Below are 13,793 nucleotides of genomic sequence, written 5' to 3' on the forward strand. Positions count from 1 at the left end.
ATATTCTAAGTATAAAAGGTTAATAATTCTGTCAAAATGCTTGATTCAGTTGTCTGCTCTTGTTTATAGATTGGGATCATGTTGGTAATGAAGTATGCAAAATATGAAAACAATAAGTCAAAGGACATAGAAAATATTTAAGGTGGTATGCAAACTTTAACATAGATTTATCAATAATATGCATATTCTAAGTATAAAAGGGGCAATAATTCTGTCAAAATGCTTGATACAGTTGTCTGCTCTTGTTTATAGATAAGGGTCATGTTGGTAAAGAAGTACATGTATGCAAAGTATAAAAGTAATTTGTAAAAGGACAAAGAAAATATATGGGGTAGTACACAAACTTTAACATGTGCACGCTAACGGTAACGCCGACGTGATCAGGATAGCTCCATTATATATATTTCATATATATTAGTCAAGCTAAAAATAAGTGAAAATCTCTGACCTGTCTCCACCCCATCCCCTTTAACTTTTGACCCAGGGGTCAGATCAAAATTCCATATAGTGCAGGGTCGCACATAATGCTCATAGCTACCATGTGTTTAAGTTTCAAGGTTCTAGTGCTAATGGTGTAGGAGATAGTGGCTAGGACAGACGGACAGACTGATGGTGGAGATAACCACAATGAACCTGTTAACAGCCAACTAACGCTGCCAACAAAGCACAAGCTTTACGTGTCAGGATGCGGCACTATCTATACAAACTGCATAAGGAATTACAAGACGCTTAGGGTTTGAGGGACACCAAACCTGATTATGAGTCTTCCACACCTTAAGCATCTTAATAACCCTTTGCATGCTGGGAAATTTGTCGTCTGCTAAAATGTCGTCTGCTGAATTTCTAAAATTAGCATTTTCTTCAAAAATTTTTCAAAGAATACTATCAGAATAGCAAACAGTTTGGATCCTGATGAGACGCCACGTTCTGTGGCGTCTCATCTGGATCCAAACTGTTTTCAAAGGCCTTTAAAATTTGGTTCCCGCACTGAAAGGGTTAAATATACTTATTTGCTTGTGTACATGTACCTGATAATAAATTATTATTATTACCTGTTTTGGCATCAACAAGCTTTATCAATTGGCCCTCAAATTTTGCACATAAACGCTACACGATCAACCAATATGCCTTTTCATTTCAAGTCGGAAAGCAATTTAGCCCTTATTCGGCCATTATAGGGTGGAGCAGGGCTTTTTTTCCTTCTTTGCGAGTGGCCCTGGAAGGACATTTCACAATTTTGATAGGGACAATTCACAAACCTAACAGGGCCGTGAATTTTTACAAAATTGGCCGTTTTTCACAATTTCAACAATTTCACGGCTCAGTTTTTCACAATTTTAAGAAGTTTGCGACTCAATTTTTCACAATTTTGAATAGTTCGCGACTCAATTTTTCACAATTTTGAAAAGTTCACGAATCATTTTTTCACAATTTTGAAAAGTTCACGACTCATTTTTTCACAAAGTGAGGGTGCCAGGGCCGCTTCACAAAGTCAGGAAAAAAAGCCCTGGGGTGGAGGATCTATTTAAAATACAACTATTCCAGATACAAAAATATGAATTCATTTATTTAATGCACTTATTTTCTTCTCTTTTGCTACGAAATGACCATAAACCAGCTTTCCCAGTCATATTTTGCACTAGCAGATGATATTTCTTTTTTTACATATGAAAGGTAAAAAGAAATTCAAGCAGCATTTTATAATATAAATTTTAAAATGCACTCAATCATGCACTTCCAAACAAAATTATTGTAATTCTGTTATTTATAATCATATTAATAATGCCTCATTTTTCTCAAGTTTATGGTTTACTATCTTTTTTTCCCAATTTTATGGTTTATCTTGATTATTTTCTGAATTCAAAAGGCACTGGCTTAAAAAAACTGTCTATGCATGTAACTGTATATTGAAATCTCTTTATGAGTGATTATAAATGCATGATAAAATTCTAACATGTTATGTAATAGATAAATCTATATTGTTTGTATTTTTTCGTAAACATTATTAGCCACCGTTGTTGTCAAACATATATTTTTGTTTTATTAATGACGTTGTTTCACAGATTACTGTAACAGAGCTACAGATAAGGTGGGCATTTGTGCAAATACCCAATGTAAAATTGCCGATTACGCATAGAAAAATAAAACCATGCGTTCCGAAACCCCATTGAAATTGCCGATTACGCATATCATATTTTTCCTTTGCATAACGAGTAAATTTGTCCCGGAAATACCCTGGTCCGAAATACCCGGATTCTTTCCGCTTTGTTCAAGGGCTTTCAGTATAACCTTCAGTACAATAATATGTACGGAAAAAAGTGTCTTTGTGACTACGTGTTATTGTTGTGAAAATGTCGAAATCGTGAGGCCTTAAAAATGGAAACATCGTATCCTAGGCACAAAGAAACTCAATTTTAAGATATTTAACCGCAGGCAACACAAAATCAGAAGCGGAAAATATAGTGAAACTAATTCTTGACGATATTATGTCGGAGGCAATTGCTGTCAGTGCTTACATTGTAAGAAAACTGGTGGAAAAAATCGTTGAACTTTTTTTTTGAATCAAGACTGTATATTATGGATACATCTACATAATTACACAAAATCTCTGAAACTAATCAATTAAGAGTGGAACTACAACCAGCTTATTCAGATAAGCAGGTGAGAATTTAAGACAATGAACATACCCAATTTTAAAACAAAGGTACCCAATTGTCAATTAAAGTACCCGTTGTGGGTACCGACTTTTTTGTACCCAATTGAATATGAAAATACCCAATTGAACTCAAAAGTAGTGGGTATTAACCCAATTACTCAGAAAAGTTATCTGGAGCTCTGCTGTAACGTACAATCTTTATACGGAATGAAGGAGTTTTTATTTACAAGTACACTTTTTGTATTTTTTTGATAGTCTACTTAATTTTTGTTTTACTGTTAAATAAAATAACGCCGCACGCGTCAGACTAATGTCGTTAAAATCTAGAGTTTAAATGAAATTATGTCACACGATATACGTATAAAAATATTTAACTGCATGTCCGACTTGTCGTCATTAAATTCAAGTCGTCATTAAATTCAAGATTTAAAATGAAAATACGTCACAAGATATATGTACTTCATACCATACGAGTTTTTTAGGATATTTTCAGATCTGAATACTGGTATTTTACGTGTTAAACTTTAACTGTAATGTATCGCAGATTCAGAGATGTATGTTTTGTTGTAAAGGTCATTTAACCCAACATATCTCAGACACAAAGAGTGTCCAAATTTGTGCAAACAATTAAATTAAAACTAAGACATTTATCGATTGTCATTACCTGCTGTATAATTTATTTGTGTACTGACATATATTCAATTGTGGTGAAATCAACCGGGATCACCTTGGTGAGAATCTGGTGGAAAAATCACTGCACTAACCTGAGACATCAGTCTGTCATGATTGATTGCTCAGTTGTACATATTTTTCTAATTCTGGCTACCATAACTTTAAATGTCGCTTTTTATGATTTTTGACTGGCGCGACTTTATAGTTATGGACCAACCCCATTAGGAAAGTCAACCAGAAAATGCCGAAAAGTCGACAGTTAAAAAAGACCGGTCCAAAACAGCTTTTAAATGCAGTTATTGGCCCATATCAATCACTTGATTGGAAAGATTGACATTTTTCACATTTAACTGATACATTCTTTCACAAAATACTATCTTAAACATTTAAAATTTATCTATTCTGCTCTTACATATCGAGAAAAACAGCGATGTGACAGACTTTCTTGAAATGCGAATCTCCCGAGATTTCACGGTCATATGATGGTATTTCTACTTTTAGTAACATACCGTGTGCTCAAGTGTTTTCAAATTCAGAATGACATTTCCCGGTATTTTAGAATATTCTGGCTTGTTTTGTGAACAAATTGTAGTGTAAATACAAACTCAAAGTAAATATTTAAAACTACCCGATTCACACTGAAATCATTTTTATAATCCACCAGACTTGTTGTTAATCACAAATAATAGATTTCAGAAAACGAAAGTAATGTTTACAATTTCAGCAAAAAATGTCAAGGTCGTTCGAAAGTATCCAAATTAAAACTAGTCTTGGACAAAGCGACAATGGCGTCAAAATTGTGAATTTCAGACTGATGAGAGTTATTTTCATCTATTGTAAGATGCATTTGAAACATTTGAACCTTAAAATATTCCTCGGTGCAGTAATTTATATTCATTCACCAATATATGTAGAAATGTATCCAAGAAAATGAGTATTCTTTGATTTATAGCATGACATAAATATGTTACGACTCTGGTTGACTTTTGATACGGGGTTGGCTTCATCATACAGGTATGTCAATACTATATCAGTGTCCAACAAATTTCTTATTGCATGTTATAGATATTACATGTATGTGCACATGTATGTGTACTTAAATTCGGACAGCACGTTAAGTTGGAAACGTAAATAAAGCGTTTAGATGATCAATACGACTGACTCGTATGGTGTTAATCAATGCAATTGCTCTTTTTAACAACAAATACCGAGTTTCAAGAAATCAAGAGTATTAAATCATTTATTTACTTGTGTCCGACTTTAAGTTCTGTCCGAATTTACGTATTGCATCCGTATGTTACGACACTAGTGTGCAGTCAGTATACAATACAATAATTGTTTCAATAATGAAGGAACTGATACAGTGTAACGGTAACGATACAGCGTGTTTACATTATATTTTATTAAGAGGAAATGTCAATGCCAAATAATTCGCGAGATACCCCGGTACTTTAGTTGAAATTCACAACGAAACTTTTAATGGAAACTAAATGATCTCAATGATGTACCCGCTACGAAATTTTTATTTACAAATAAATACACCCATGCCAATTTGTGCGCGCTTTTTATCTGGACCAGGGGCCTATACGTTTGTATAGGTCCCTGTCTGGACAAAGAAATTCATTTATTAAATGTAGAACTTTGTAACCTAAAATAGCTGTACACAACGTGTGCAAACCGTCGCAGGTGATTTACGCAAGTTGCAATTGAACGGTCCTGATTGGGAGCTTATTTCATCATATCTTTAAATAGAATCATATGCCGAAATTCAATTGACACTTTAGAAAATTTCAAACGTTTGTGTTTATGACTCTCATCGTCTATATTACCCTCCCATAATTTGGTTTAAAAAAAATTAAATTGGGCATATATGGGATTATTGATTAACAGTCGATCAATCCAATTATTAATTGACAATGCAAACTAATTAGCAGGTGTTAACCGCGTTGTTATTAATATTCATTTTCGGTTTCGTTACCGTTTTGAAGAATCCGCTATTGTTTTGATTTATTTAATGTTCGGCATCCTTGGATATTTAACGACATCAAAAACGTAGTCGCTCTTACTCATTGTTGCGGTTAACAAAGAATTCCAAACTGCGAAATGATGTTGCATCATGTGCGCCAACTATCCAACCGGCTCTCATTATATTATTAGCAGACGACAAATGTTGATTCTGATTGAATGATTAAAATGCACTCTTACTGTTTACGACATTACCGCAAGTGATCGGTGATTGATAAGATAATTGATTGCACTTTGTTATCGGATTATAAACAAGACACGGTGTAGAAACACATGGTCAGCGTGTTTATTCTACGTATGTCTGTCAATAAAACGGGCTACCGCTCTTATAGATTTATAGTAGCCCGGCGGGCGTCAGCTGAAACATTTCAGTAGCCCGATGAAAAAATTCTGTAGCCCCCGGGCTCCGGGCAATGGATTTGTCGGACACTGCTATATAAATTGTACACTGAAGTTTCTTTAGCTAATATTTTTCTTATGTTGACCGACCATTGACATTGCTGGGGTTTGTTGAGATAAATACTTATTATCATCAGGGGCAGGAAGACATTATAGACATTAAACAGCGTATCATTACGTAGACAACAGTTGCACAACTGTATGCGTAAAAGGTAAATCAGTATATTAATAATTATGTTGACAACTAGCTTACGTAGCAACGTCCGAAAATATGAAATATCCGACATCTATTTCAATATTTAAAATTCAAGATATAATGACTACTGAACTGTTTTACTTTAAGGAAAAAACAGTAAAAGTATGTTTTTTATGAAAATGAAACACAACAAACAATATACTTATCATGATAACGGCTAAACGACTTATTATCCCAATATAACACTGTCATTGAATCGCACATTTCAATTAAAAATTATTCCCCTTGAATGTTAATGCATATTGATATAACGAATTCATCAAACGTTATCAAACATGAGTAATTTGCATTGCATCGGATTCCCACAATATTATGTGGATGTAAATCGGATCCGGTTGTTGTTTATGTGTCAAGCTCATTTTGCCAGTGAGATACTTAAATTTCTTGCGTAGTAAAATCGGCTAGATTGAACTTTACCGGTACGCAGTTGTTTACCACTATCAAATCTACTGTAAAGTACACAAAGATACTTACATAATTCTGCCGTATCTGTCTGAATAAACATCCGCTGCACAAAATATAGACATTTGTATTAATGATTATTAAACACAATCATATTTTTCTGTGTTTATTGAATTAATGACACTGAGTTTCTTTGTCGCGTTACAAGATGGCGGATGTCTAACGCTGTTTGTGAAGTGACGTCACAATGTTTATTTGAGCGCGTGCCCGTTCCCACAAAAAAAGTTTAAACACAAAATACTCGAAAACTTGATTTTTCCCAGGTATAACGCCTACGCCAACAGGTAGATCGCATTCTGGTCCATATACATGTCAAATTTCAGCAAACGTGTTCGGCCAGTTTTTAAGGCGCTCAAATCGCAGTGATTTGCACCAACTTAACGAAACTTAGCCCCCTTTATCATTCGTTCGATTGAACGTCATCAATGATGACGTCCAATACATCACTCATTCCATAGAAGGATAGGAGAGTCCACTAGGTATTAATGTGTTAACTTACTGCCTCATTAGCGCCAAAGTGCTTTTGTAGAATTACTATCTGCAAAAAATATGGATGCAGTAGCATCAATGTAAACTGGATGCAAAAAGTCGTTACCACTGCCAACCCATCTGACAACCAAGATCTCGGTACTACGCAAATAATTTTCTTTATTTAATGCTTTCCTGTGGTTTATAGAGAAATACCAGTGAAATAAAACTGATATTTCACTGTTCGACAAAATGCCGTCATAAATCCAGCGAAAGTATCCAGTTAAACTCTTTTACAATGTAAATAAACGGTGAAAAATGCATAAAAAAATAATGTTGGAATCGATTGAATATCGATTGTATTTCCTTCGTGATCATAAAAAATACATACAAATATTCTCTCTGCAATCGACGCAATCCCGTTGGTATGCCAATTAGTCACGACAAATTGCGACTATTGTGACTTACATGTTTGCGCAAAACATTGAGGCCCTGCTAATATCATACAGGAGTTTCCTATACTGTGTGCCTTTTTGACTTTAGAAAGTTCTAATATCATTAAGTAGTTGGACTTTTTTTGTTTGCATAGTGATGATGTGTTTTAAAATGAGAATGTCAGAAAGAAAATTTTGATAGTGTTTTGAAAATTATGGAAAATGTTTGGTAGGCAAAGTAACAATGTTTTTTAAATGACTTTTAACACATAAATGTTAAAATATCATTCAAATCTTGATCTTTATATTTTAGTTTTGTTTTCCTCATATATCGAAGAAAGGTACTTCCTGCGAAGTACATACCTCTGTCATCATAGTCATCTTAAATGGTTGGTACATCCTTATGTCAATTATGCCTAGCGTCTACTAGAAAAAGGCCTTGGCAAACAGCGTAGACCCAGATGAGACGCCGCATGATGCGGCGTCTCATCAGGGTCAATGCTTAAAGAAATTTCTGTAAGAAATATTCTAAATATAGAAATAAAGATACTAGACATCCCTAATTTAAGAAATAAATTGATCCACTTTAGAAAGATGGGAGAGTCCTCTAGGCATAAATGGGTTAAGTCAATCATGAATGCCTGAACGACGATAGTACTTTCCCTTTACCTGTTCTTTGGATCACATAGTATTCCAAGTCGGGCCTCGAGAGTCTCTTGGCGACCCAGACAAAGCAATGTATGACTGTAGTGGCCACCAAAAGGTGTGATCCAGTGGGGAAAGGGTCTCTCAGAGCCTCGTCAGATCTCATTTACAGAGATGACCAAAGGTGTGGAAGATTGTTCTCAGGCAATTTTCTCCGAAGTGCCGAATGTGTGAAATTAAACACAGCGGATTATTAAACTGTCGGATATATTTATTGCTTTAATAATCATTTGCGATGAAGGTACTGAAACGAGGTATCGAGTGTTTTGTTATTAAAAGTGTCAATTATCGCGAAACTTAGGAACAAATCGCGGTTTTGTAAGGTGCTCAACAATTTTTCGTCTGATTAAAATTATTTTAGGAGTGAAGCTCGCGAAAATGGGCATAATAGAAAAGTTAGGTTTTCCTGTTCGCGATGTTTAGTGATTTTAGGTTATGTTTTCGTACTATGCCATCCGAAACGCGAATATCTGATAGTTCTTTTCAATAAATGTGATGTGTTGACGGATTTTATGGATCATTTTGAATATGGGCATCATAGTTGGTATGTACATACGGTAGACTAGTACAGATATGGTGGATTCGTGCAATGGATGTCGTCGCAGATCATTCCTTATTTTCAATTTAGAATAAGACGTTTTAAAATCGCGTAAGGACCAGTTGCAAATCTTGCATGTCTTGAAATATCTTCAATAGCTTTTACATTTAAACAATGTTGTAAGCAATAAAATAAATATCAATATTTGAAAACGGTTATGTTATAGTAACTGGAGTGTGTATTTTTGCAATTTGCAATTTTAAGAACATTTATAAACAAGCGATGTATAACTTTCAAAAACTAACTAAGTAACGTTTTATTATTTATGAAGTTAATGACAACACGATTGAATGCACATCCTCATATGTTTACCAAAACAACCGAGTGTCGTTTTCTCAGACTACGTTTAAACGCTAAATCTTATCTTATTTGATTTGCATATTTATTGAAAGTCATGTAACTATTTTAAACACATTCATTATATCGTAAACAAAACACATAGGTAACTGGAAAATATTGACACGCTTTCATATAAGAATTGTAAAATTATTATTTGAATTGTAGACATCGTATCTTGTTACCGTAAATCAAAGCATGAACGATGATAACATTAATCGTATTATTGGAGCCATTTCATCGCGTTATTTATAGAACTATGACGATATGATGTACATTAGAGGCCGTGGTATCTAATTCACTTTAAAAACTGTGCACTTCCCCTTTATGTCGCCTGGTTTGTTCGAGGAATCCGAAGAAATGTGCAACTTCCCACGATAGAGACTGCAAATGCTTGAATATTGGTGAGGGGACAAAACATGTTTTCCATGGTTGATTTGCTTTTAGCGGCTTTCATTTATTTGTTCACATGTTTTGGTGTTTTTTTGTTTGTGAATATGTTTATGCGATAAACAAGTTACCTTTTGCAAACAAATTAATATGGAATCAGTAACGAAAAACGTGATTGATATATCATTCTAGCTGATACTCGTACGTTAACAATACACATAATTACTTTATAACAAAATCAGCGATTTCATGCAGTTATGCTTCGAATCGAATTTTTTTCTGCAGTTGATAATAAATTGAGTTTCAATACAGATGTTTAGCTGAAATTTTCCATTGATATGTTATTATTATTAATATCCAAATGTATTATAAACATTAAAACATGTTGTCAAACACAATTGTATCAAAATATAGGAACCCAATTAAAAACACAATTAAAATATGTATTAGCAGATCTCAGATATGAAAATCCAATATACGATTTTAAATTGTCACCTTTCACCACAGTGAACACAACGATGTCATAACAATTTTAATTTTTGACATATTGACATTTCGAATGAAAATAGACAAAATGGCTTAAAAGCTGTACACACACACAACTGCAAGAAGTCGCAATTTGTCCTTTAAAGGGGCCTTTTCACAGATTTTGGATTTTTTTTAACTTATTCATTAAATGCTTTATATTGGTGAATGTAAACATTGGATCGTAAAAGCTCCAGTAAAAAAATCAAGGAAAAAATTAAAAAAAGGAAAAGAACATTGCCCGGAGCAGGTTTCGAACCAGTGACCCCTGGAGTCCTGCCAGAGTCCTGAAGTAAAAACGCTTTAGCCTACTGAGCTATTCCGCCGAGTACACAATCGTGATATATTTTATACCTTATATAAGCAATCTTCGTAGTTTCACAAAATTTAACGACAAAAACAGAACTCTCCAAATTATTCAATCGTTTCGCGTTGCAACGCTTTATAATTTTTAGGTTTTAGAATCGTCAAAAGATGCATATAATGGCTATATTAGAGCATGGTTAATGTTCAGTATTACTGTTTCCTCACAAATATCATAACTAAAACGAAAACTTACGAATCTGAAACAACTTTTTTCAAATTTGTCAATTTACCAAAGCGTGAAAAGATGAGCAAGTTCCCCCCTCGCGTACGCACTTAGTCAGTGCAAATCCGTTATAACCATACCACCGTTTAGATGTTGTAGCCGAATCCCTATAGACGTTATTCCGATCGTAAATAAATTAGCGACCTAACTCGTCCGATTGCAAATAATTAGTAACGCAACGGTTTCCGGACTAATTTCGTAAAGTGTGCACCGTAACTTAAAGCCAAATTGCGGATTTATTTCGCTGTTATTTCACTGTATTATTTCGCTGTTATTTCACTGTTTTATTCCCACACAAAAGAAGTTCCGTCTCAGTTTTTTCTGTAATAAAACAATTCGTTTTTAGCATTTCTTATAACATGATAACATGATGCAATATTGAAGTGTCAGAAAATGAGATTGAATAATTACTTAAGAAATAGAATATATGCTTTTCATCCTTAATTTGAACAAATAAATCTATAACGTAATTTTCATTCGTATTATCTGTTCCAGATATTCGGCGCATTATGCAAATGCCGATAATTCTGATCACACTCGTACAAACGCTAACACTGTCACTTAACTTAATAGTTATATATGCAATAGTAATCCATTTATGCCTAGTGGACTCTCCCATCCTTCTAAATTGGATCAATTTAATTCCAAAATTAGGAATGTCTAGTATATTAATTTCTATATTTAGAATATTTCTTACAGAAATTTCTTTCAGCAAACAGAGCAGACCCTGATGAGACGCCGCATCATGCGGCGTCTCATCTGGGTCTTCGCTGTTTGCCAATGCATTTTTTCTAGACGCTAGGCATACACTGGTTAATATTTCATCCTATTTGCAAGCGTTCAAAATATTTTCTATTTAGTATGTTCTTTAAATTAAGTTTACATGTACACACAATGAATGTACATGCGAAGCGATTGAGTATAAAAACAATGACAAATTAAGCAACCGATTTTATTCGTTTGCAGTAAAGTGCGCATTTATGCAGATCTTTCTTAAACTCATTTTGCTCAAAATGTATTCATAGTTGTATCTTCCAATACAATAGGGAATCATACCGTTATTTTATTGTTCGTGCTCTTCTCATTGACTAAGCTCATCACAAAATAACTGCGAACCTTTGTCATACATAATATATATTCCCAAAATGGATACTTATGTTTAGTTCATCTCGTTATCTCGTGGGCATTCCACACGATTTATTTATGAACGGCCGGTTTTAATGTTGTGCCGCTTCCGTTTGAAATGGGTTACACGAAGCGTTATGATATAAACTTTTCAAGAATGTAAAGTTATATTAATATTGCATTTTAGATATATTCGAAACCATTGGTTACCAATGGTAACGATTGTTAGTTTCTCATACAGAAAACGTTTGTTTAGCCAACATGTTTATTCACTACAAATAAAAACTTAAAAAAAATCCAATAATTGCCAGTCTCGTGGTGCAGTGTGTTAACTTTTTTTCTTTCATATATGTAATACCATTTTGACTGTAACTTAGAAACTATATTGAGTGGCATACACGCATTGATATGTTTTACCATGTTGAAATTTTTGATAAAAATTCTGGACACTTTTATTGGGAATGAATATTTTCTACTAAAACTACGGTAGTTTTTACATGAGACAATTGATAATAATATTATAATCATCTCAATACATAACTGAAAGTAGTGACTTATGCTAATCGATTTTCAAATTCTGCAGTATCGGGTCAAAATTCCCATTAGCGATCATTTAGTGTAATTCCAGCAATTTTATGCATCCCTTTTGCCCAATTATGATATCTTAATATTGAATGAACTTGGTAAAGGAGGTTAATTTAATGTAGGCATAGGCACTCGTATGGGTATATAGAAGTAGTTGATAGTGATAACACTCCAATCCGAATTTACTGTCCGAAATAAATGCACATTTAGAGAAACGTGTTGAAAATGGAATATGAGAGGTGAAACGAAAACAATGTGGATATACTGTTTTTGTTCTTTCTATTGTCTTTGTACTAGTGATTTTTCCTTCAACACAATAAATTGATTTAGTTTGACAAAGTTAAAGTTTGAAATCCTTACATTTGAGGTAGTTGTGTTAATCCGGGAGGATTTGAAATGTAAGTGATATGCCGAGAATTTAAGTTTTACGTGATTTTCTTCACAATATAGAGCACATTGTCACTTTATCGTGAAATAATCATTGTTGAGAACGTGTTGTCGCTTTTTATCACAAACATTTCGTAGAGTGCTATGTGGTGTTTGTTTCGAAGGCGAATTACTCTTCAAAATGCACATACCCGTCTTACTCAGAATACAAAACAGTACAGTTTCATTGTTAACGCTAAAACAATGACGTACTGATTTATTATGACGTAGTAACACAAAAAATGTGTTTTCAATCATAATGATTGTATGTGCCTTTAATGACACTGTAACTGACAACAAGCGCCGAATGTCTACTGACACCGGAATGGCATTTATTAACGTGATAATATGTTTCAATTAATTAGGCGTTTTAAAGAGGTAGACAAACACGTTTAAGTGACGAGTTATCTAAAATGACAATTTACCAAAGTTAGTGGTCATTGCTTAACATTGAGACAATTTTAAAAAAGAAAAGTCTGCCATTGCGCTGATATTTTTGCAATTTTGCCTTTCGTAAGAACAAGTGAAGGCATATATGATTTGCTCGTCGCCTCGACTTTAAATGGTAACCTAAATTCTTAGAATTATATTTAACATAGGCCATAGCTTCATCATTTCGTACTATAAACAATTTGGCATCTGTTATTGGTTTTAAGGGCACGATTATTAAATATATTCATGCGAATTTTCTAACATATTCACGTAGTCAAAAGCATGTACATGCTTTTTGTAAATAAATAACAATTACTTTTATAAAACGACCCATTCCTGTTATACATTACGGGGAGAGGGGGGGGGCAACTATTGAGACACTATAGCCCACTATTATATGCGTAATGCGACTATTAAGACACTATAGCCCGCTATTATATGCGTAATGCGACTATTGAGACACTATAGCCCGCTATTATATGCGTAATGCGACTATTGAGACACTATAGCCCGCTATTATATGCGTAATGCGACTATTGAGACACTATAGCCTGCTATTATATGCGTAATGCGACTATTGAGACACTATAGCCCGCTATTATATGCGTAATGCGACTATTGAGACACTATAGCCCGCTATTATATGCGTAATTCGACTATTGAGACACTATAGCCCGCTATTATATGCGTAATGCGCGGCTAGTTTGTAA

This window comes from Dreissena polymorpha, chromosome 10, assembly GCF_020536995.1.
Source record: "Dreissena polymorpha isolate Duluth1 chromosome 10, UMN_Dpol_1.0, whole genome shotgun sequence".
NCBI lineage: Eukaryota > Metazoa > Mollusca > Bivalvia > Myida > Dreissenidae > Dreissena > Dreissena polymorpha.